At 45.8% G+C, this 22,674-nt stretch overlaps 1 pseudogene across 1 annotated transcript; it reads left to right on the top strand.

Annotated features, from left to right (window-relative positions):
- Nucleotides 1-21,724: 21,724 nt before the first annotated feature.
- LOC128593973 (peptidyl-prolyl cis-trans isomerase A-like) lies at nucleotides 21,725-22,424 on the top strand (annotated as a pseudogene). The gene has a single exon (XR_008382430.1). The product of XR_008382430.1 is annotated as a peptidyl-prolyl cis-trans isomerase A-like (transcript).
- The last annotated feature ends 250 nt before the right edge of the window (nucleotides 22,425-22,674 follow it).

Genomic DNA, 22,674 nt, shown 5'->3' with positions numbered 1-22,674 from the left:
GCAAGAGAATCGTGTAAGCCCAAGAGTTAGAGGTTGCTGTGAGCTGTGTGACGCCACGGCACTCTACCCGAGGGCAGTACAGTGAGACTCTGTCTCTACGAAAAAAAAAAAAAAAAAAACAAGAAATCCTCCCTCCTGTGGTTCCCAGAGTGCCAGGATTATAGGCATGAGCCAATGCGCCGGGCCTAAATACACGTTTGTACACATTTGCCTTAAAAAACAGCCCCTCAGAAATATACAGTGATTATCTCTGTGAAGTGGAATTCCAGGGATTTTCTTTTGTTCAACTCTATGGTCTGATTTTCCCACAATGAATGCAAATAACAATATGGTTGGATTCTAAGTGGTGGTCAGATTCTAAAGTTAGTATGTAATGAAGAAAATCATGTTCAGTGAAATTGCTCTCGAAGGTAACTTCTCTATTCAAACAGGATCTATATGGCTTTGTATATCACAAAGTAGTTGCCTTGCATATAGAGGTCAAGATACATGAAAAAATGCACATCTTATACGGCAGAATCCACTTAATGGTGCCAGAAGGTGCCAAGCTTTATAGGAACTGAAAACAACTGGGGACATTTGCTATCTATTTTCCTCATTCTTAATGTGGAGCCTATATTCACAGAGTGGAATGGTTCAAGGAAACATCTGCACTCTTTAAATTATCTTCTCTTTCTTTTTCCAGGGTGTGGTGTGGGGGCTTATCTTAAAGCCTGGTTGCAAGGTGGGGTATCACTTTAGCTTAGATTGTATATGCTGCACAGCACTAAAATTGGGATGTTTTCTAAGGATGAATTTATTCCCACTTTATATAAAATTAAGAGAGACTCAAGTTGTGGGTTGATAGGGCTGAGATGCATCTGGTATAAAAGTAGGTCCTTCTAGGAGGCCACAAGAGTGCCTGCCACATTTGCTTGGGAGGGCAGCTTAGAAGCTCTGGGCTTCTCTAGCAAAGGTCATCCGTGAGGACAAACTGTTGCTTCACTATAGGTCATTTTCCTATTAGGAAGAGAGATTAGTTGGATGGATAAAGTGAAAACATTTTTTTGGAGACAGAACCTCACTTTCTTGCATTCAGTAGAGTGCTGTGGCCTCACAGCTCACAGCAACCTTCAGCTTTTGGGGTAGGGCTATTCTCTTGCCTCAGCCTCCTGAGTACCTGGGATTACAGGTGCCCACCACAATGCCTGGTTATTTTTGTTGCAGCTGTTTTAGCTGGCTGGGGCTGGGTTTGAACCCGTCACCCTCGGTATATGGGGCTGGTGCCCTACACACTGAGCCACAGGCGCCACCCAAAGTGAAAACATTTGTATGTATCCCTCTCCCTCTTTCTTGTCCCCAAATAGACACAGGTCCCCCTAAGACTGGCATGTCACTGGAGAGGTCTGGGATTCTGGGCAGAGAGAGCTTCCATCCCCCACCCAACACAGACTCCTTGAGAGCCTATTGTACACGAGGTACTGGGGAGAAGTCTTGAGTCATGTTCTATGCCCAGGAACTTTACAGACTATGGGAAAGGCCATTGTTTATGTTTATTAAGCACAAATAGCAGTAAATTCTCCAAAAGGAAAAAGGCAGAATTCTATCACACTCTATAGCCAAGGTCCTAATTTGGGAGATTGTGGGAGGGGGCTTTAAGAGAGGGCTCTCTGAAGAGCTGCCTTTGAAGAGCCTCAGGGGATAAGAAGGGGTAGGCCAGAGTGAGTGTGGGAGAGTGCATTCCAGTGGGGAAGGAAAGCGTTGGTCTCCCCTTCAGCACATAAGCCCTGCCCTCCCTGCCCCCAAAAGCAGAGGAAGCCCTTTTGAGCTAAAAATAAGCTTGCTGAGTCTCTGGGGAAAATCCTGCCACTGCCCAGAGAGAGGCCCCCCAGAAAGACGGTTCTGTGGCTCTAACCCTCCGGACCCCACCCCGCAGGATGTGTGGGGCTGGTGGTCTTCAAACTGCAGCTCTGACCTTCACAGCTAATTTTGCCTCCCTGAGAGTGTGTCTCCAGCACGGCTGGGCTCCCAAGCTGGGCGCCCGCCAGTCAGTCTGGCCAGGGAAGGAGCTATTTTGGGAATTTTTATGATGAAACAATATTTTTTTGGTAAACAAATGGAAAGCTATTAAACAGGGATGCTCACCCCTCGCTCCTGGTTCACCTTTCTCCATGAGGAGGTGTCACAGAGGTAGCGCTGTCCAGTGGAGAGAATGTCCCTCCGGTTACCCTCCTCCATACACATACCTCATCATTCCTCCCAGGATAAGTGGCTACAGAAATTGGGATGGCTGCCCCTCCCCAAGCCCACCTTGGATTCCTTCAAAATAAAGCCCTCAGTGAGTCTGGGGTAGTAGGGGCTGGGCCCAGCCCGATTAACCCTTTAGTGCCTAAGGATGGACTGGACTCATATTGGAAGGGCTCTACCATCCCTTTCTTGTCCGCGTTCACAGGTAAGGGGACCAAGACGCAGAGGGGAGACCTCTTTCCTATGGTCACATAGCTCATCAATTGCAAATGAGGTTGGGATCTTAGCCAGACTTCTGACTCTGTTGAGCCTGTTCTCTTTCTTCAGGAATAATAAGCCAGGCCAGGGGTCAAGAAAGGGGACAGATTCCAAGTTTGTAGAGAGCCCATCAACTAAATGCTCATAGTAAATCATGAAGCCTAAGCACTGACCCCACCCTCAGTCTCCTATGGGAGAGAACTCTTCCTCTGAGGACCATTCCTTTACCCTGGCCCTACCCTACACTAGTGGCCTGGCCTCTCCAGGGATGGATGCCTTGGCCTACCAGTAGCACCTGCCTCTGACTGGCTACTGTGGAGGCTGGAGCTTCTTTACTGAGGCGTTTGTCCTTGGTGCTGGGAGACCAGTCTTGCCCAAGCCTCATTCCTCCAGTGGTTCTACCATCTTTTGTCCAACACAGTGGCCCCCCAGGCATCCACAACTGCCTGGGCCTCGTTTTCTAACACTGAACGATGCTCATATTTTTATGTTGAACTCAGAGAAAGATAATTAAGGCCTCAACTGAAAGCAGGATCAACGCTCTGCCTTCTCCCTATGGATGGAGTAAGAAGAAGACCACTGTAAAAATAGTACTAATAGCTATCTCTTATTGACTCCCCACTGGACCCTTCTACAACCTCATTTCACAACTTCCCTGAGTGGGAGGGAAGAGAAGAGATGAAGAGACTGAGAGCCAGAGAAGCCCAAGGTCACACAACTAATGAGTAAATGGTAGTGATAGGATTTACCCCAGCTTTGTCTGGCTTGGATCCTACAACTATCCCTACCAGGCCACCTCTAGGTATGAGACAAAGAGCCTGGCCAGGAAGTCAGCAGGAACATGTAGCAGAAGGGACAAATATGAGCTCCAACAGATTACATGCTGGAGTTAAAGGAAAGGGATAAATAGAACATATCACCTAAGTTTTGATTCTTTTATTAGTTATGAGTCTCTCAATTTTGACTGCTAGAAATTCAGTTCAATCTAGCTTAAGTTACAGAGAGATTGTCTTCAATCGTGTACCTGGGAAGGTCGGAGATGCAGCCAGCTGCAGGGACAGCTGGGTCTTGTCTTTCTCTTTCTCCTCCTCTTGACTTTGGTGGGCTTCATTCTTCAGACAGGCTTTCTCCACATCATGGTAAATCATCCACATCATGGGATCAGTGATTGCTGGTAGCCTCAGACTCACTTCCTTCTAGCAGGAGGGAGTCATTTTCTTTCATAACTTTGGTGAGAGAATTCCGGGAAGAACTCCAATTGGCTGGCTTAGTTCATGTGCCCATCTCTAAACCAATTGCTGCAGCCAGGGGATGGAGGACTCTGGGCACTGGACTTGTGCCACATGGAATGTGCTCCCCAGTGGGGGGAAAAAAGCTTTGGTGTCTGATGAAAGGGAAAAAGGGCTCTAGCAAGACAGAGACAACAGATACCCTCTAGGCTGGGGGACTGAGAGAACGATCAGAGGGAAAGAAGTAGGAGGAAGTGTTACTCAGGAATAATAATGCTAAGTAACAACAGGGATGAGCAACATTTATTACTTTACAGCTTCCACAGCCCTTTCATGTGCCTTATTCAAGCCTCATCTAATCCTGAAGGTCGGCAGAACAGGTGTTGTTACTGACCTCATTTTGCGGATGAAGGGACAGGTCTGGAAAGGATATGTGTGCTCACACCTAGCAGGTCTGGGATTCACACTCAGGTTCTCTGAATCCAGGGACAGGCGGGAAGAGGAGCTGAGTGTGAAGTGCCTGGTGTCCTGAGGCAGATGCTGCTCTCAAAGTGACAGGTGCAGATGAGTGTGTTGCTTTGGGGTCATTTAGCTTAGCGTGGTGCCCTTAAGTGCCACGTGGACAGGGACTTTATCTGTCTAGTTCACTGGTCTCCTGTGCACAGTGAGGACCAGAGCAGGAGGCCAAGGGCTGAGACTTAGGAAGGTGAGAGTGGGAAGGGAAAGGGGAAGAGCCCAGAATGCCGCGGTTGGCCTAAGCTCCAGAGAAACTTTGCCAAATGCACTGCAGGCCTTGGCGTCTGCTGGGCAGACCAAGCTGGCCATATAGAATCCATAGACTGAAGCCCCCCTAGTCAGCGCGATTGGACTGGATTGGCGCCAGGTAAGCTGTGGTATGTGGATCCTGCCTTTGCTGCCCCTGATTCTGAGTCCCTGGGTAGAGATACTATTTGCATTTTAATTGAATTCAAGTCTATTGAACTCCTTTTATGAAATGCCAACTATATGGCAGGCATTGTCCTATGTGCCAGGGATATGGAGTTATGTGAAACACAATTTCTGTTTTAAAAAGGGAAACTCATTCTTGAAGTCCCGATGATCTGCCAGGTACTTGCCGTGTTCCGCACTGGGTGTATAAGCTTGGCTGAAATTTTTTTTTTTTTTTTAGAGACAGAGTCTCTTAGGTGATCCTCTTGCCTCAGTCTCCCGAGTAGCTGGGACTATAGGTGCCCACCACAACGCCTAGCTATTTTTTGTTGCAGGTTGGCCAGGGCTGGGTTTGAACCTGCCACCCTTGGTATATGGAGCCAGCGGCCTACCCACTGAACCAGAGGCGCCGCCTGGCTTGGCTAAAATTCTTATTTTGGGTGATGTGGATGACCCAAATCTATGCCCAAATGATCATAACACAATGTGATAGTGATTTGATCTGCATATGAAAAATAGCTTGGGATTATAAAGATAGAAGTGACTACTTTTTGTTGGGGAGATGGAGGGCATTCTTGATAAGGAGATGTCACCTGAGTTCGACTAGCAAAGTAAAGGCAAAAGGCAAGTGTGCACAGGGTACTCTTGGAGGGTGAGAGCTAAGCTGTTCGGAGAGGGGAGAGTTGGCCCACAGGGGAAGTGGGGGAAAATGGAGGCTGGTAAGGAGATGAAGCTTTAAGACCAGTCAAGTTGTTTTCACTGTATGGTTTGATGCCCTGATCCCTTGGCAGGGAGAGCCTTGTCTGGTGCAGCTGTCTGTGTTTTGCCATCCAATCACTGCTGGTTTCATGCTTTGCTCTCTGACCAGCATGTTCTGTTTATGTTTGGCCTTGTTGCTTTGTAAGAAGTAAAGCTCCTACTGAGTAAGACTCATTTCCCTGCTTGTTGCTACTGTTGTTGTTCTGAGCCCAGTGCAGTAAGGATCATAACCAGGTCCCCTGGCTCTGTTGGGGTCCGGTGTGTCAAAGGGAGACCATGAGCACCTGACCACTACTGAGGGACAAAGGGGTAAATTCTGAGACAAGCAGAGGCTGCTGAACCCGAGCCTCCTTGAACTTCCCTTCTTACCGCCCAGGGGTTACCATGACTTGGGTGCTGGAGTGTGCCAATTGTTCATCGGTATCCATCTCCCCCTCCCTTGATAAGAAAGCTCCTGAGTTTGTGCTGGGCACAAGGCCACCCAGCCTCCTTCGCTGCTGGGTCTGTCTGTATGTTTGTGTTCTAGACATTGAGTAATTAGAAGTGACATGCATTGGAGTGTGGCCTCCCTGCAAAGGAATATATGACTTCTCCCCTGACCATTCCCCCTTCTTACAGCAGGTGGTGAGGGACCACTGGAGAAGCCACCTTGAACACGGCAATGGAAGCCCTGGGCTGAGGATGACAGAGCCACTCTAATGGCTTGGACCACCTACCGACCTACAGGCTGGTGTATTTTAAGCCTCTTTATTACAGCAGCTTAGTCTGTTCTGAAAGCTGTTTACTAGAAGGAACCTTGGATGACTAGGTCTTTGTTCCATGGTCTCATGCGGTCACCTATCGTTCCAGGCCTCAGTTGCCACATCTGTCAGTTGGGAATGTGAATAACTCTTCCTAGCTTCACAGGAAGCATGTAAGAGCTGCAGGTGTGACTCTGATTTGCAAAGCGCAGGGAGTAAGATGAAGGTGTATGGGGAGCTCTTGCAGGGCGAGTGCGTGATAATCTCCCATTACAGTTTATCACTCAGCCGTGTCCTTTTGAGGGACTCAGGTAAACTGCTGGTCAGCTAAACAGAGCCAAGGTGGGCCCTGTAGTTGTTCTATGCCTGCCCAGACACAATTCTCCCCAGCCTTTCAAGTGCTCAGAAAACACAAAGTTTGTCTTGGCTGTAATGGGCCAGACCTAAGGAAGTGATCCGAGTGGAAAAGCTTTTACACAATGGTAAGTAATGGAACGCGCTGAACCCAGATGAACCTCATTAAAATGCCATGGTGGGTTGAGTGTTTATGTTTCATGTTCATGATGTTTGAATGTTTAAATTCACATGAAAAACATAAGCACGGAGACGCATAACTGGCAGGGTCTGGGCCACAATTTTAGGATGAAGGGTACTCAGTGGTGACAACAGTGTTGACAGAACACCGTGGCACTGAAGCACATGTGGGACCCTAAAGTGGCTTAGGGATGCCACCCTCTTAATTAAGTCATAATTGGCATGATTTGGCTTTTCTCGTGTAGTCTAGAGCTGTGCCCAACACACACCTGGTTAATTTATGACACATGAAGGATGGAGCCAGCGTGATTTGGGAGAGGCAGGCAAAGAGCAGAGTTTGGAGGTATCTTGGGGAAATTGAATGAAAAAAGAAAAAAAGGAAGGATGTGCAGGAATGAAATAAGACAATGTATATATACGAAAAATTGGAAACAGATTTCTTAAATATCTGGTCTTGAACTGGAGATTTGTTTGTTTGAGACACTGTCACTCACACTGGAGTAGTGTCATCATAGTTCACTGGGGCCTCAAACTCCTGGGCTCCAGTGGTCCTATACCTCGGCCTCCCCAGGAGCTGGGACTTTAGGCATGTACCACTATGCCCAGCTAAGTTTTAAACATTATTTGTAGAGATAGGGTCTCTCTGTTGCCCAGGCTGGTCTCAAAATCCTGGCCTCAAGAAATCCTCCCATTGTTGCCTCTCAAAGCACTGCAAATAAGTCTGTGAGCTCAGCTTAAATGTCTCTCAGTAGGAGAACATTAAAGCAAATTTTGACCTAATAACTCTTTCTATTCATTAAAAAAAAAATATATATTGTCTGCTGTACCCCAGAGTCCTGTGTTCCTGGGTTCTGGGACAAAATCCAGGGTCTCAGATTATGCAGCTATTTAAAGTGACAGTCATGCCTGTGGCTAGCTATTAAGAAAGTTGCTTGTTTCTTTCTAATTGCATCCACTTGCATACTGTATATGAGGTATTTAGGACTCCTTCCTAATTCTGTGTTGTGTAGCCATTGCCTGTGTTTTCTCAGCTCCCTGGTTTCCTTCCATGAGCTCATCTCACAAAGAAATGCAGCTGTTTTGTTTGCCCTTTCTCCATGTGGACCATCTACATCAGCGTTTTCACTCATCCCTGATGGTCTCTGAGATTTGTGGACTATTACATAAGGCTCAGTAGTTACTCTTAAGCAATTTTTAGGTAGAGTTGGTCCTGTCTGGGGGAGACTTTGATGTCACCTTCATTATCTTGAAAGTGGGTCCCTCCCTGAAGCTTGTAATTTTTTTTTAATTGATGCTGTTTCATCTGAAAAATTTGCAAGACTATTAAAAAATAAGTTGAAGGGAGTTGTTTATGAAATTGAAAAGCAATTGCTAACTACCTTGGATAAGTGTGGCTTTCAGTGGTTCTGTATCATTTGAATTTTTGTGCTCTTTTCCCTGTGTACGTGGTGTTTCTATTTTTCTTTAAAGGAAAGATATTTTAAAAAAATAAGTAAATTGGCAGTGCCTGTGGCTCAGGGAGTAGGGCGCTGGCCCCATGTACCAAGGGTGGCGGGTTCAAACCCGGCCCCGGCCAAACTGCAACAAGAAAATAGCCGGGCGTTGTGGCGGGCGCCTGTAGTCCCAGCTACTTGGGAGGCTGAGGCAAGAGAATCGCCTAAACCCAAGAGCTGGAGATTGCTGTGAGCTGCAACGGCATAGCACTCTACTGAGGGCAACAAAGTGAGACTCTGTCTCTAAAAAAAATAAATAAGTAAATAAAGTGACAGTCATGAAGCCTACATAACAATGTGGAAAATGCTTGTGATATAAATTTAACAGAAGATGCAAGGGACAAAATTTGTGTACAATGTGATAACTAGATTTGAAAAATAGTTGCAGAAGAGAAGGAAGTAAGAAAATACAGCAAGGAAGTAGTGATTGTATTAGGAGACTAGGGTTATATTTTCTTTATTTTCCGAACTTTCAGGATTGTGGTTATATCTCATTTATAAATTTAAAAAAAAAGTTTATTTTTTTAGAATGTCTGACCACTTAATGTGACTCTGCCACGTTAACCTCCCCAGGTTCACGCTGCTGAAGCCTTGTCCTGACTGCTGGCATTTTTCAGGTGGCAGGGTCTGGCTGCTGAGTCTTAGTCACAGATGTTAGAGTTTGGGAGGGTCTGGGTATTCAAAAAGACAACCCTATTCTTTTCTTTCAGATTCCAATTTTATTTTATTTTTTTTATTTCAGATGAATATGAGGATACATACAATTAGGTCACAATGTTGGCATTTGTTAGGTGAGGTCCCTGTTGTGATTGTGCCCCACATCCAGGAGGTGTGCCATATACCCTGCTATTGTGCCCATAGGTGGGAGCACACCAATGCCTCTCCCTCCTCCTTGCCTCCCCCCACAACTAGAATTGAACTGAGTTTTGCTCTTGTGTGGGCATGTATTAGTTCATCCATTGGCTTTATATTGTACATGAAATACTGAGTACGTTGGATCCTTGCTTTTCCATTCTTGTGATACTTTGCTAAGGAAAATGTTCTCCAACTCTATGCAGGTTAATACAAAAGATAAATCCTCCCCCTTTTTATGGCTGAATAGTATTCCATGGTATTCATATACCACGGTTTATTAATCCATTCATGGGTTGATGGCCATTTGGGTTGTTTCCACCTCTTGGCAATTGTAAATTGAGTTGGGCACCCCTATTCTTGATGATGGCAAATGCAGCAGCTGTCAGAGAGAGGCCTCCAATCTAATCCAGTGCAGGGCCTGGTATTTTCCCCAACTCTCAGAGCCTGGGCACCTATCCATTTGGGGCACAAAACGAAGGACTTGGCCAGCTTGGGAATGGATGGCAGGCACCACTGCCAAGCTGAAGCTAGGGCACTCACAGCTGTGCCTGCCTCTGTGAAGTAAGCAACAGTTTTGTCTGCCCACTCGTTAGGCCTGTCTATGACTGTCTGGTTAGGCTGCCTGGCATGTGATTCTGGAATGCGGCTCTGGAATTAGAAAGTTCTGAATTTTAAAAAACTTTAAAAATACTTAATCAAAGAACTCCATGCACATGCTTATAAAAAGAAATGGCACAGAAGCACTTGGACATACAGTTAAAAGTAGGCCTCCATCTCACTCTTCCTTGAATTCAGTCTTGCCTCCTAAAGGCAGCAACTTTGAACTATCTTGGTTTTTGTTCCTGCCAGTTTGCCTTCATATCTGTAAGCAATGTGCTAATGTTACTGTGTTCTGCTGGGTCAGCTGGGGACGTTATCTACTGACTCCCTACTCTGATAAAGCTGTGTCTTAGTCTGTTTCCTGCTGCTATAATGGGCCACCACAGACAGGGTAATTTATAAAGAAGAAGTTTATTTGGTTCTTGGTTCTGGAGGCTGTGAAGTCCAAGAATGAGGGATTGTGTCTGAGGAGGGCCGTGGTGCTACATCATAACAAGGAGAGGAAGAGAGAAAGAAGGCATCAGGCTGAATGCATTGTTTTTATTAGGGACCCACTTCCACAATAACAGCATTAATCCATTCCTGAGAGCAGAGCCCTCATGGCCCAATCTCCTCTTAAAGGTCTTGATACTCAACACTTACATGGCCATTAAGTTTCCACATGAATTTTGGAGGAGACATTCAAAGCATTGCAAGAAGGATTTAGTTCATCTGTACACTTGGGGAGGCACAGAGATGTGCTACCCAGACTCCCATTCGAAAGCAGACTTGCTGCCCAGCTGCAGGGCGTGTGGTCAGTAGACAGCCACCAGCTGCCAGCTCCTTTAGGGTCTGCCTCAGCTGCACAGAGCTGCCTCACTCAAGGTGGTGCCTTTCCCACATCCAGTGACTGGCAAGGTAAGGGTATGTATCCAACTCGGGACATTTGGAGGGTCGGTACTAACTCCAGTGCTCCGGGCTGTGTTGGTGGAGGCTTGACTTTTCCCTCCATGCAATCTGCTTCCTTCCCCTTCTTTTTTTTTTTTTTTTTTTTGAGACAGAGCCTCAAGCTGTTGCCCTGGGTAGATTGCTGTGGCATCACAGCTCACAGCAACCTCCAACTCCTGGGCTCAAGCGAGTCTCCTGCCTCCACCTCCCAAGTAGCTGGGACCACAGGCACCAGCCACAATGCCCGGCTCTTTTTTGGTTGCAGCTGTCATTGTTGTTTGGCGGGCCTGGGCTGGATTCGAACCCTCCAGCTCTGATGTGTGTGGCTGGTGCCTTAGCAACTTGAGTCACGGGTGCCCAGCCTTTCCTTCCCCTTCTTTTCATAGGTGCCCCAAACTGTCCACTGCTTGCCTCTAGGGAACCTAACTGGCAATGATCATCATTGCCCCTCTCCTAATTTTTCAGAGTATATTCATTTGTATTGTGTCCAATTAACTAAACCAGGACTACATTTCCCCAAATTCCCTCCCCCTGTGGCTCCAAGTTAGAATTAGCCATGAGGGGGCGGCGCCTGTGGCTCAGTCGGTAGGGCGCCAGCCCCATATACCGAGGGTGGTGGGTTCAGGCCCGGCCCCGGCCAAACTGCAACCAAAAAATAGCCGGGCGTTGTGGCGGGCGCCTGTAGTCCCAGCTACTCGGGAGGCTGAGGCAAGAGAATCGCTTGAGCCCAGGAGTTGGAGGTTGCTGTGAGCTGTGTGAGGCCACGGCACTCTGCTGAGGGCCATAAAGTGAAACTCTGTCTCTACAAAAAAAAAAAAAAAGAATTAGCCATGAGGGAAATCTGTGCAAATTTGGAAGGTGCAAGTGAAGCAATAATTGCCATTGTTACTGTTTGAGGTCAGCACAGGGTGAGGAGCTGCTACAGCTGGCAGGTGTGCCACTGACACACACCCACCTTGCTGGCAGGCTGCCCAGGGCTGCTCCAGCCCTTCTGGGTTCTGAGCCAGATGCACGGGCAGCTCCATCATGAGGGCCCCTGGTTACCCAGATCACCCACATCCTAGAGGCTGGAGGCAGAGGGAGACACAGGCAGATTGCGGTTTGTCTTTGTGGCTTCCAGGTTGTCCTCCGGGGTCCTGTTTGCCCTTTCTCCTCCTCACTCCCATCTTCTCAATTGCCAGTTGTGCTGACCTCAGACCCAAGCCCAGTCACACAGGCAATAAATAGCCTTACATAGACTGACCAGTTCCTATAACTGTGTAAAGTCTAATCCCTGCAGTAGTTCCCTTTCTCCTGAATCCTAACGATTCAGTCATTATTGTTAGTTCCTCTATCCCTGACTTGGTTTCATCAGCTCTTAATGGTACTTGGGTCCTTACTCTGTGTGGCAGAATGTCAACATCACCACCTTGCTCTTCTCCCTTTCTCCCTTCTTGTTTCTTCTATCAGTTATTTATTTTTACATTGTCAAGTGTGGTAACATTACATCCTGTTCTGAGACCCACAGTGAACTTCTCCCTTCATTCTCTATCTTTCATTCTAAAAGTTATACACCCTCAAACAGCATTTATTTTTTTTATTTTTTTTCAATTTTTTTTTTTTTTTGTATTGTTGGGGATTCATTGAGGGTACAATAAGCCAGGTTACACTGATTGCAATTGTTAGGTAAAGTCCCTCTTGCAATCATGTCTTGCCCCCATAAAGTGTGACACACACCAAGGCCCCACCCCCTTCAAACAGCATTTAGAGCAGTGTATACTGTAGGGGTAGAAGGACACAAGGTTGGTGATGGCTATGATTGCCTTCCCTACAGGTCAAGGGCAGACACCCGTGTCACTCAAAGGATAATATTTTTAGCCCTGGTATCAAATAGACTTTCTCATTTTACGTGCCACCATTTGCTCACATGTACTTTACCTCCTACGTTGCTTCATTTTGGGGCCGTGAACTTGTTGTTTAATGGTTTGTTTTTTTCCAGAGATTTTGATTGCTTTCTTTTTTCTACTTGGGTAAAGAAAACTGGGTCTTTCCCCTCACAACTCAATTAACATTGGGTTTCTTACTCATGTGCTTATTCATGTGCTGCACGGAATCCATTGTATTCTGGTAGAAGACTTCTGTTTGGGACCTGCTGACATTTTGTTGGGCACCGATCTATTTTGAGGCTCACTACACAGCCGTCATCCTGGGATTTCTTTTTTCTGGACTCCTGGGCTGATGCCACCATTTTCTTGTGTTTTCACATCGACTCCTTTGCTCCCTTGATGTTCACTTCAGTTTTGCTGGATAATATTCTTATGCAGCTCGTCCATGAAGCACACACCAGACAGGACATAGCAAGTACTGACCAGGGACTGTGCGGCTTGGACAAGTTTCTAATCTCTTTATACTTCATTTTCTTCAACTAAAAAATAGGGATTACGTCTTCTATCTCTTTTTGGCGTTTCCATGAAGCCTGTATTTGATAACGTTTGTAGAGTGCTCGGCCCTGACTGCTGAGCAAATTTTGATTTATTTCCCTAATGAAGTCAATTTTTTGCTAAGAGATCTTAAGATGCTTTCATTGCCTATGGAATAAAGTTTGAATTCCTTAGCATGGTCCAAGGGCCCCATAATCGGATTCCAGTTGACCTTTTCAGATTTATTCCTATCACGTCCTTCATGTACCTGTGCCCTGCTGAACTCTTCACCCAGCACATCTGTGTCTTCTGGTTGTCAGACCATGGCCTTCTCTTTCCTCCTGCCTGGAAAGCCTATCCCATGATGTCTGTGCATCCACACTCTATTTCTTTTCTAGTGCTTTCCTCACTATACACACTTCCAACTCTACGTAATCCCTGTCCTCTGGCTTTTATCCTCTCTACTGAGTATTACAGTTGTTGTGGCCACATGCTTGGCTGGCCGCCGGTGGATGGACCAAACTCTTTCAGTGTTTCTCTGCAGCTGGGCCAGCCGCAGAGTTGAATGGTTCTCTTTTTGCAGGCTGGGCAGAATCCAGGCAGCCTCCAGGCAACATTTTCAGAGGGCCAAAAAACTACTGCTTCCTTCCTGTCTCTGACCCATGCCACTTTCTTCTCCCATAGACAGTTCTACCCCAGGTAGGGCCAGCTTTACTTTTAGGGAAGTTCTCCTTTTGGTGAGATCTTATGGCCACTGGGAAAATGCTCTGCCATCAAATATCTCTCCCACTGGGATTTAGTTAAAGGAACAATTTGCACATGGGAGGGTATCACGTTGAGTGTAGTTTACTTTTAACACTAGTGTTCATTCACTCACTCTTGTGTTATTCCTCCATTCAATCCATAATTCTATAAACGTATGAGATGACTCTAGTGTGCCAAGCACTGCGGAGGGCTTGGGGACACAGAAAGGAAAGACATAATCCCTACCCTCCAGGAAATCACTCCCGATCCAGGTAAGAACCTGGACAGTTCCTTGGATGTTACCTGACAGGGAACCACAGAAAAAGGGAAGCCCCTTGGCTCATTCAATCGTATTCCCAGCAATTTCTGTTCATTTTCAGGATAGGCATGGGTGTCACAGGAGAAGCATGACCCAAGCTGGTGCTGTCCTCTCGGGCCCTATTCCTCAGTGCCCGGCCAGCCTGGTGACCCTGACCTGGGCTCATGCAGAGCACATCCAGCACTGGGGGGCAGTGCTTGGAGCCTTGTGCTTCTGAGCAGACACTGCAGCCTATTAAAGGCTGAATTCCATCTGGTGGTCACATTCTGGACTGGCTTCCTCACAGTAGACAAAGCTCCTTTTGTAGCCAGTAGGACCAAGGGAAGGGGAAGCTGAGTTCTTAATGTGGCCGACCAACTTCCAGCTTATATCAATAAATTCCTTCCTGGATCTTTTCAAAATCCACTATGGCTAATGTAGAACTACAGGCTGTGGGGCTGCGGTTGCTGGCTGAGGCCACTGGCTGAGGCCTAGCACTACCCACAGGCCCAGGTTCTCTTTGCCCTTGGCCAGAGCCTGCTCTGGGGTAAACCAGGGCTCAGGTTATGGGGTCTGGGGACCTTTCTAATTGGATTTTTTGTGCTGTCTGCCCTATCCCAGAGGAAGGCCATTCAGGGAGGCCACTGACACCCAAATCAAAGACAACAGGTTCTTGCAAGTGGCAGAATCCCTGGAGACAGCCAGTCCAGGGACTGGCAGTCCAGGGACTGCCTCCTCTTTCATTTCACTGCAGGGGAGGGAGGAAGGGGGAGGAGGACATTTGGTCTCTATTACTGCAGAGATAGTGACTGGGCTGCAGCAAGTCTCCACACCCAGAATCCTTTTGCTTACCCCAGGATTGGCTCTTCTTTTGGAACTATGTATGCTTCAACAAAAGGACAAAAGGAAGAGGGCGATTAGCTCCGCAGAGAAAACTGATAGTGGTGGAACTTAAAGCAACAGGATTTGGATCACAGGCCAGGGACCCTCCTGGTTCTGCCCACCTCACACGGTAGGCTTTGCTTAAACATCATGCAGTTCTGCCCTGGAGGGCCCCGTTCTACTTGGCCAGACACCTGACAGAGAGGCTCAGAATCCTGAAGCCCTGCATGTTGATAGTGTGTAAGCCCTTTCAAAGAGCTAGCTGGTGTGAGCTTCAGAATAACCCTGGGAGATATTATCATCCCACTTTATACATAAGAGAAGCACAGAGAGAGTATGCAATTTCCCTAAGACCACACAACCAGTAGAAGGTACAGCTGCATCTGAAACATCCCTTCAAACTCTGAATCCTGTTCTTTTTCTTTTACACGATGAGAAAGTGTGGGAACATGCTTTGAAAATTGTAAAGCTGTACATGGTATAAGATGCTAATTACTCCATTGCCACCAGTGCCACAAATGCCATCACTATCACCATAGCAACCACTACTCCCACCACCATTGCCTATGCCATAACCACAAGCCCTACTATCATTAGCACCATCACTGTCACCACATTATTGTCCCCACAACACCAGCATTGCCATTGCCAGTGGCATCTCCTCCATCACCATCTTTACCGTTGCTATCTTCAAAGCTAAAACTTGAGCCTCTTTCTATACCTGAAGCCTCAGAACTCTTAAAGAGTTAAGTGCCTTCAGTAAAACCAGGCCCTCGATGCTCAAAGTGTGGTTCATGGACCAGGAACATTAGCATCCCTTGGGAGCTTGTTAAAAAAGATTGAATCTTAGTCTTCACTCCAGGCTCTACTTAGTAGAACCATAATTTCCATTTTAACAATTTATAATAATACTCACTACTCTTTAACAATATTCTCTACTCAGTAGAACCATAATTTCCATTTCAACAATTTATCCAAGTAGTTCACATGCATATATATGCATATATATATATATATATATACATTTTTTTTTTTTTTAGATATAAGGTCTGGCTCTCTTGCCCAGGCTCAAGTTCAGTGTGTAATCACAGTTCACTGAAACCTTGAATCTCTCAGTTCAAGTGGTCTTCCCTCCTTACCTTCCCAAGAAGCTGGGACTACAGGTATTCACAGCTATGAATTCTTCTTCATCTTTTTTTTTTTTTTTTGCAGTTTTTGGCCACGGCCAGGTTTGAACCCGCCACCTCCGGTATTTCGGGCCAGCGCCCTACTCCTGTGAGGCAGAGTTGCCGCCCCACAGCTGGAAATTATTAAAGCATGAGAAACACTGCTCTAGAGCAGGCTCTGAGAACCCACAGAGCCCCCAGAAGAGATGGTTTTAAGCTAGAGGTTCTGCTAGTGTAGCTTGTTGATTGGACCCTTGTTGACAGCACCTCCTCCCAGCCTTCTAAGAGAAGACAAAGGGCAGCCCCAGGGAATCATGCATCTGGTGTACTTCAGATAGTGACTTTCAGGGCCATGGGATGAACTAGGACTCAGAAGGAGGAGAGAGAATCATGAGGAGAAATGGCCATGTGGCCCATCTCGTGACAGCTGGACAGAGAGACGAGAAATAGTCTTAGCCAGAGGTGGGATAATGTTCTTTCCACCAGCATCATAAGTTTGCATTTCCTTCCTTCGGATCTCAAATTTGAAAAGGAGGCAACTGAAACTTGCCATCTCTTTTATATCTTCCATCATGCCTGAGTGCCAGTGCAAGAGTAGTGCACAGACTGCTTGGGGAGGACAAAAAACCATGGAACTCATTTGTGATACAGTTGTAGTTACAGACAGGAACTTGCTGGAAAGTGAAAACTGTCTAAGCCCCAGCCATCTGTCCTATTATTTAGACAGCAAAGGACATCTTTGGGAGGGGGTTAAATTGATAAACCATTTATTGGTCTTATGAGCATTGGGTGAGGCAATATAGTCAAGTGGCTTAGAAGATAGTTGATGAAGTGAGATATTCACCTGGGTTCAAATTTCAGCTCAGCTGTGATTTATTTTCTCTGTGACTTGGGGCAATTTACTTACTGTGTAGCAGTTTTCCCACCTGTAAAATTGGGGCAATATTAGGAGTGTTAGGATTAGATGAATTACATGTGAAGTACCTAGGACAGTGCCTGGCATAAGAACCATACGTGTTATCTACCATTATTAGAGTGATAAGTAGGAACAATAAGCATTTCTTTCCTTTTCTTTTGAGACAGTCTCACCACTTTGTCACCCTTAGTAGAGTACCATGGTATCATAGCTCACAGCAAGCTCAAACTCTTGGGCTCAGCAAGCTCAAACTCTTGGGCTCAAGTGCTCCTTCCTCTTGCCTTGTTTTTTCATTTTTTAGTAGAGAGAGGGTCTCACTCTTGCTTAGGCTGGTCTCGAACTTGTGAGCTCAGGTGATCCACCTGCCTCAGCCTCTCAGAGTGTTAAGGTTACAGGTGTGAGCCACTGCACCTGGCCACAATAAATATTTCTTAAGTGTGTTTGGAGAAGGCATCGTGGATGCCAGAAGCTTTGGAGATATGAGTTAAGAGGAATAAGACGTGGGCCTTACTCTTAAGGTATTTTCCATTTAGAAGAAGAGAGAAGATACTGCGAATCTTCCCCACACACTTTGAATGTGTTCCCCAAAATTTATGTGTTGGAAATCTAATGCCCAATGCAACAGTGCTAAAAGATGGGACCTGTAAGAGGTGATTGGTGAATGGATTAATACTAATTATAAAAAGTTTGAGACTATGAGTTCAATCTTTTTCTCTTTCTCATCCTTTTTATGTCCTTTTGTTATAGGATGGTGCAGCAAGAAGACCCTCGTCAGATGTCAGCTCCTTGATCTTGGATTTCCTAGCCAGAAGGACCATAAGCCAGTGAGTTTCTGTCTATTACAAGTTACCCAACCTCAGATTGTAGCTACACAAAATGTACTAAGAAAATTGGTACTGAGAAGTGGGGCTGTTGCTATAGCAAATACCTGAAAATGTGGAAGGAGCTTTGGACTCATTTAACAAGTAGGGGCTGGAAGAATTTGAAGGATCAGGCTAGAAGAATCATGGATTGTCATGAATGGAGCTTTCAGGGAGACTCTGGTGAGAGTTCCTAAGAAGAAAGAGCTGTAGAGAGAGCCTAAATATTCTTAGGGATTACTTATGTGGTCATGATCAGAACCTTGGTAGAAATAGAGATAGTAGAGGCCATCCTGATGAGGTCTTATATGTAAATGAGGAACAACATATTGGGAAACTATAATAAAGGCCATTCTGTTAGGCAGTTGCAAAGAACTTGGCAGAATTCTGTCCATGTTCCAGGATTTTGGGAAAGGCAGAACTTAGAGCAGTAAAGTAGGACATTCGGCCGAAGAAATATTAAGCAACAGAGTATTCCAGGTGCTGTAGGGCTTCCTTTGGCCACTTACAGTAAAACAAGAGAAGAGAGAATTTATTTAGGGCGGCGCCTGTGGCTCAGTCGGTAGGGCGCCGGCCCATATACCGGTAGGGCGCCGGCCCATATACCGAGGGTGGCAGGTTCAAACCCGGCCCCGGCCAGACTGCAGCCAAGAAATGGCCAGGCGTTGTGGTGGGCGCCTGTAGTCCCAGCTGCTCGGGAGGCTGAGGCAAGAGAATCGCTTGAGCCCAGGAGCTGGAGGTTGCTGTGAGCTGTGTGATGCCAGGGCACTCTACTGAGGGCCATGGAGTAAGACTCTGTCTCTACGGAAAAAAAAAAAAAAAAAAAGAGAATTTATTTAAAGACAGAATTTATAATTAAAACTTTCAACCTGGCCATTAAAGAATTTTTTTTTTTTTTATTGTTGGGGATTCATTGAGGGTACAATAAGCCAGGTTACATTGATTGCAATTGTTAGGCAATGTCCCTCTTGCAATCATGTCTTGCCCCCATAAAGTGTGACATACACCAAAGCCCCACCCTCCTCCCTCTGTCCCTCTTTCTGCTTCCCCCCCATAACCTTAATTGTCATTAATTGTCCTCATATCAAAATTGAGTACATAGGATTCATGCTTCTCCATTCTTGTGATGCCCATTAAAGAATTTTTTAAAAATGTTTTGGAGAAGAGAATACTAATAGTATGGCCAGGAGTGGCGTCTGTGGCTCAGTGAGTAGGGCTCCGACCCCATATGCCGAGGGTGGCGGGTTCAAACCCAGCCCCCGCCAAACTGCAACAACAAAAAAAATAGCCGGGCGTTGTGGCGGGCGCCTGTAGTCCCAGCTGCTCGGGAGACTGAGGCAAGAGAATCGTGTAAGCCCAAGAGTTAGAGGTTGCTGTGAGTTGTGTGATGCCACGGCACTCTACCCGAGGGCTGTACAGTGAGACTCTGTCTCTACAAAAAAAAAAAAGATCACTAATAGTATGGCCAATCAACTGTTCAAGAGAGAAGGAAGCCAGGTCCTATTCATCAAGACAATGGGAGAATGACCCCCGAGGGCAAAGTTTCTAGAGAGGGGCCTGTGGGACCTCAACATTCACTGCCCTGTGTAGCCTCAGGACTCTGCTTCCTGAATTCCAGTCCAGTGCCCCTTGGCCACCCCAAATGTGATGCAAGAAGGCATATATGTATCTCAATCGACCACTCTTAAACATACAAATCATAAACTTTGGTGGTATCCAGATGGTGCTAAGACTGTAGGTATGCAGAATGTATGAGTTGGGGGCAATGGCAGTCTCCACCTAGATTTCAAGGGTATCTCAGGGAGCTTGGGGGCCAGAAAGAAGTTTGCCACAGGGTACAGCCAGAGTCTCCACAGGGGAAATGTTCAATGTGGGTTTAGGAGCAAGGCTACAGCATTGAGTCCTCACTAAGACAATACCCAGCTGTGCCATGGGAGTGGGCAGCCTCTGAGACCCTAGAACTGCAGGCTAGCAGATGTGCAACACCAGCCTGGAGGGCTCTGCCCTCAAGAATAGATTAATATCACGATTGTGTGAATGGGTTACTTGTCGAAGAAAGTAGATTCCTGATAAAAGGATGAGTTTGACCCACCTCCCTTCTGTCTCTCTGCTTTCTTCCCTCTCATATGTGTATGCATTCTTTGCACTTTTTTGGCCTTCTGCTTCCTGCTGTGAGATGAAGCAGCAATGAAGCCCATTGCCAGATGTAGACAATTTGATCTTGGACTTCCCAGCCTCTAGAACTGTAAGAAATAAATCTCTGTCCTTTGTAAATTACCTAGTCTGTAGTATTCTGTTATAGCAGCACAGAACAGACCAAGACAGGCTCTAATGTATCAAAAGTGAGGAATGCCATGCAAGTGAGACATGTCAAAAAAATGATTTTTGAGAAAGGGGATATCGCAGAATGGGAAGAGAGAAAGCAAGATAGGACCTGAGAATTCTGATACTGCAGAGATGGGGAAAATATGTTGAGTAATTTGGGGCAGTTGGAAAGTGAAAGTTTTTCAGGTTAGAGACTGTGTGTGTGTGTGTGTCTCCAACCACTTGCAAAAAGAAAGGCCAGCTTTCTTAAGAAAACAGAGAAAGGAACTTTTCAACACCTCTCATTCCATTAGGCAGCTTCATGAATTCATTAGCACATCAGCTATGGCACTTCTGTTTCAGCAATTTCACCTCTCAGGATAAGTTAGGGAATTCTAAGGGGCCAGCTTTTCCTGTAAGGAAGAGAAGGAGCCAAGTGGAGATTACCAGGTCAGTGCAGACTTTGGTGCCTCTCCCTTTGGGAGTGAACTGGGGACTCAACCCCCTGACAGCAGCAGGAATCTGGCCCAGGGGCTCTTTATTGAAAACTTATTTATCTGTAAGTTTCTAAAGGGTGGTTATTTTCTTAAATAACTAAGAAAAAGAAAGGAAGACTTCAGCCTGATTTAGAATCTTTTCATTCAGCTACTTTAAGCCTGTATGGTAAAACTTCAGCTACATGGAACCCCAGAGGGGTGAGTTGTTCCAAAGGGTTAAAAGATTTAATCCTTGGGTGCCTAAAATTAAAGCATTTGGATGGGTCTTTTAAAACAATCATATAAACTTCTTTGTTTTGTTAAGTAGAGTAATTGGGACATGATTTAGACTTTTCTTGATGACATAGAATGCCGACCATAGTACTCTGTTGTCCTTATGATTTTGTGTATAGGTTACACTAAGTGGGCCCAGATTGCTATGTATTTTGATTTTGTATAATTTTATTGAAACATAAAACAAGACAATAGACTTCTGGATTCAGCTCCAGCATGCAAAGAGCCTGGAAGGTGTTACTTCTGCCTGTTATAACAAGAAAAAGCTGTACAAACTGAAAATCCATGACTTTTTCCTGGGCCCACCAGAGAACTGAGGTTGCAGGGCACAATCTTGAAACATGAAGCGACAGGAAAATACAGAGAAACACAGCTGAGATGAGCGTACCCAGAGCTGCTGGAGCCATAAGTTAGTAGGAATGCTTAAATGCTGACTTGACAGAATCCTGGGGGATGAGCGTGGACTCTCGTGAGAATGAGAAACTCCTGGGTACCAGAACCTTAGGGCCATCCACACTCTTCTTCTAGGAACTCCATGGATTCTCACAGGGAAAAGCCAAGAATGAGCCAGCCCCTTGTGGCTCTGGTAGCAGGAGAGGAAAAGCAACCATTTCTAAATATACCCAGAGTGTTCTCCATAACAAAGGCCTAGTCTTTAGGGAAAAAAACCTTTGCCAGAGACTTAACCCACCTGGGAGAGGGTATTTACCCAAATCCAGATCCTTAGAAACCTAAATTATAAAGGTCACAACTGAGGACTCAGGCCCACTAAAAGACTGAGATAAGATTATATAGCCTGGCTTTGCAGATGCTGCCACTTCCTATAGTTGTCTGGTATTAGCCATGGTCAACCCCAGCACATTCTTCTATATTGCCCCCCATGGCGAGCCCTTGGGCTTCATCTCCTTGGAGCTGTTTGAAGACAAAGTTCCAAGGACAGCAGGAAACTTTCATGCTCTGAGCACTGGAGAAAAAGGATTTGGTTATAAGGGTTCCTGCTTTCACAGAATTATTCCAGGGTATATGTGCCAGGGTGGTGACTTCACATGCCGTAATGGCACTGGTGGCAAGTCTATCTATGGAGAGAAATCTGAAGATGAGAACTCGTCCTGAAGCATACAGGTCCTGGCATCTTGTCCATGGCAAATGCTGGACCCAACACAAATGGTTCCCAGTTTTTCATCTGCACTACCAAAACTGAGTGGTTGGATAGGAAGCATGTGGTCTTTGGCAAGGTGAAAGAAGGCATGAATGTTGTGGAAGCCATGGAGTGCTTCGGGTCCAAGAATGGCAAGATTAGCAAGAAGATCGCCATTACTGACTGTGGACAACTGTAATAAATTTGACTTAATGTTTCAACCACCAAACCATTTCTTCTGTAGCTCAGGAGAGCACTCCTCTACCCCATTTGCTCGCAATATCCTGTAATCTTTGTGCTCTTACTGCAGTTCTTTGGGTTTTATATTTTCCTTATTGCTCTCCTTGTCTAGATGGATTGCAGAGTTAAGTTTATGATTATGAAATAAAAACTAAATAAATAAAAAAATTTATATATCTCTTCCCCACCTCATGGATGTTTCTTACCACCACATCAACAGGATCCCAGTATAATAACAGTGGATTACAGCTGAGAGAGCTGCAAAGTGCAGTCTTTATTTAAGGAGTAATTCTTAGGGAAGCCAAAGACAGTGGAGGAGGCAAAAGCAAGGACACTAGAGAAATTCGAAGACTCTGGCACTTACAATTACAGCAAAACATTAAACACAGCCTAACTTGTAGCCAGATTA

Source organism: Nycticebus coucang, chromosome 9 (genome assembly GCF_027406575.1).
Source record: "Nycticebus coucang isolate mNycCou1 chromosome 9, mNycCou1.pri, whole genome shotgun sequence".
NCBI lineage: Eukaryota > Metazoa > Chordata > Mammalia > Primates > Lorisidae > Nycticebus > Nycticebus coucang.
Note: the sequence above shows the minus strand (reverse complement) of the source record. Positions and strands in the feature narration are given on the sequence as shown.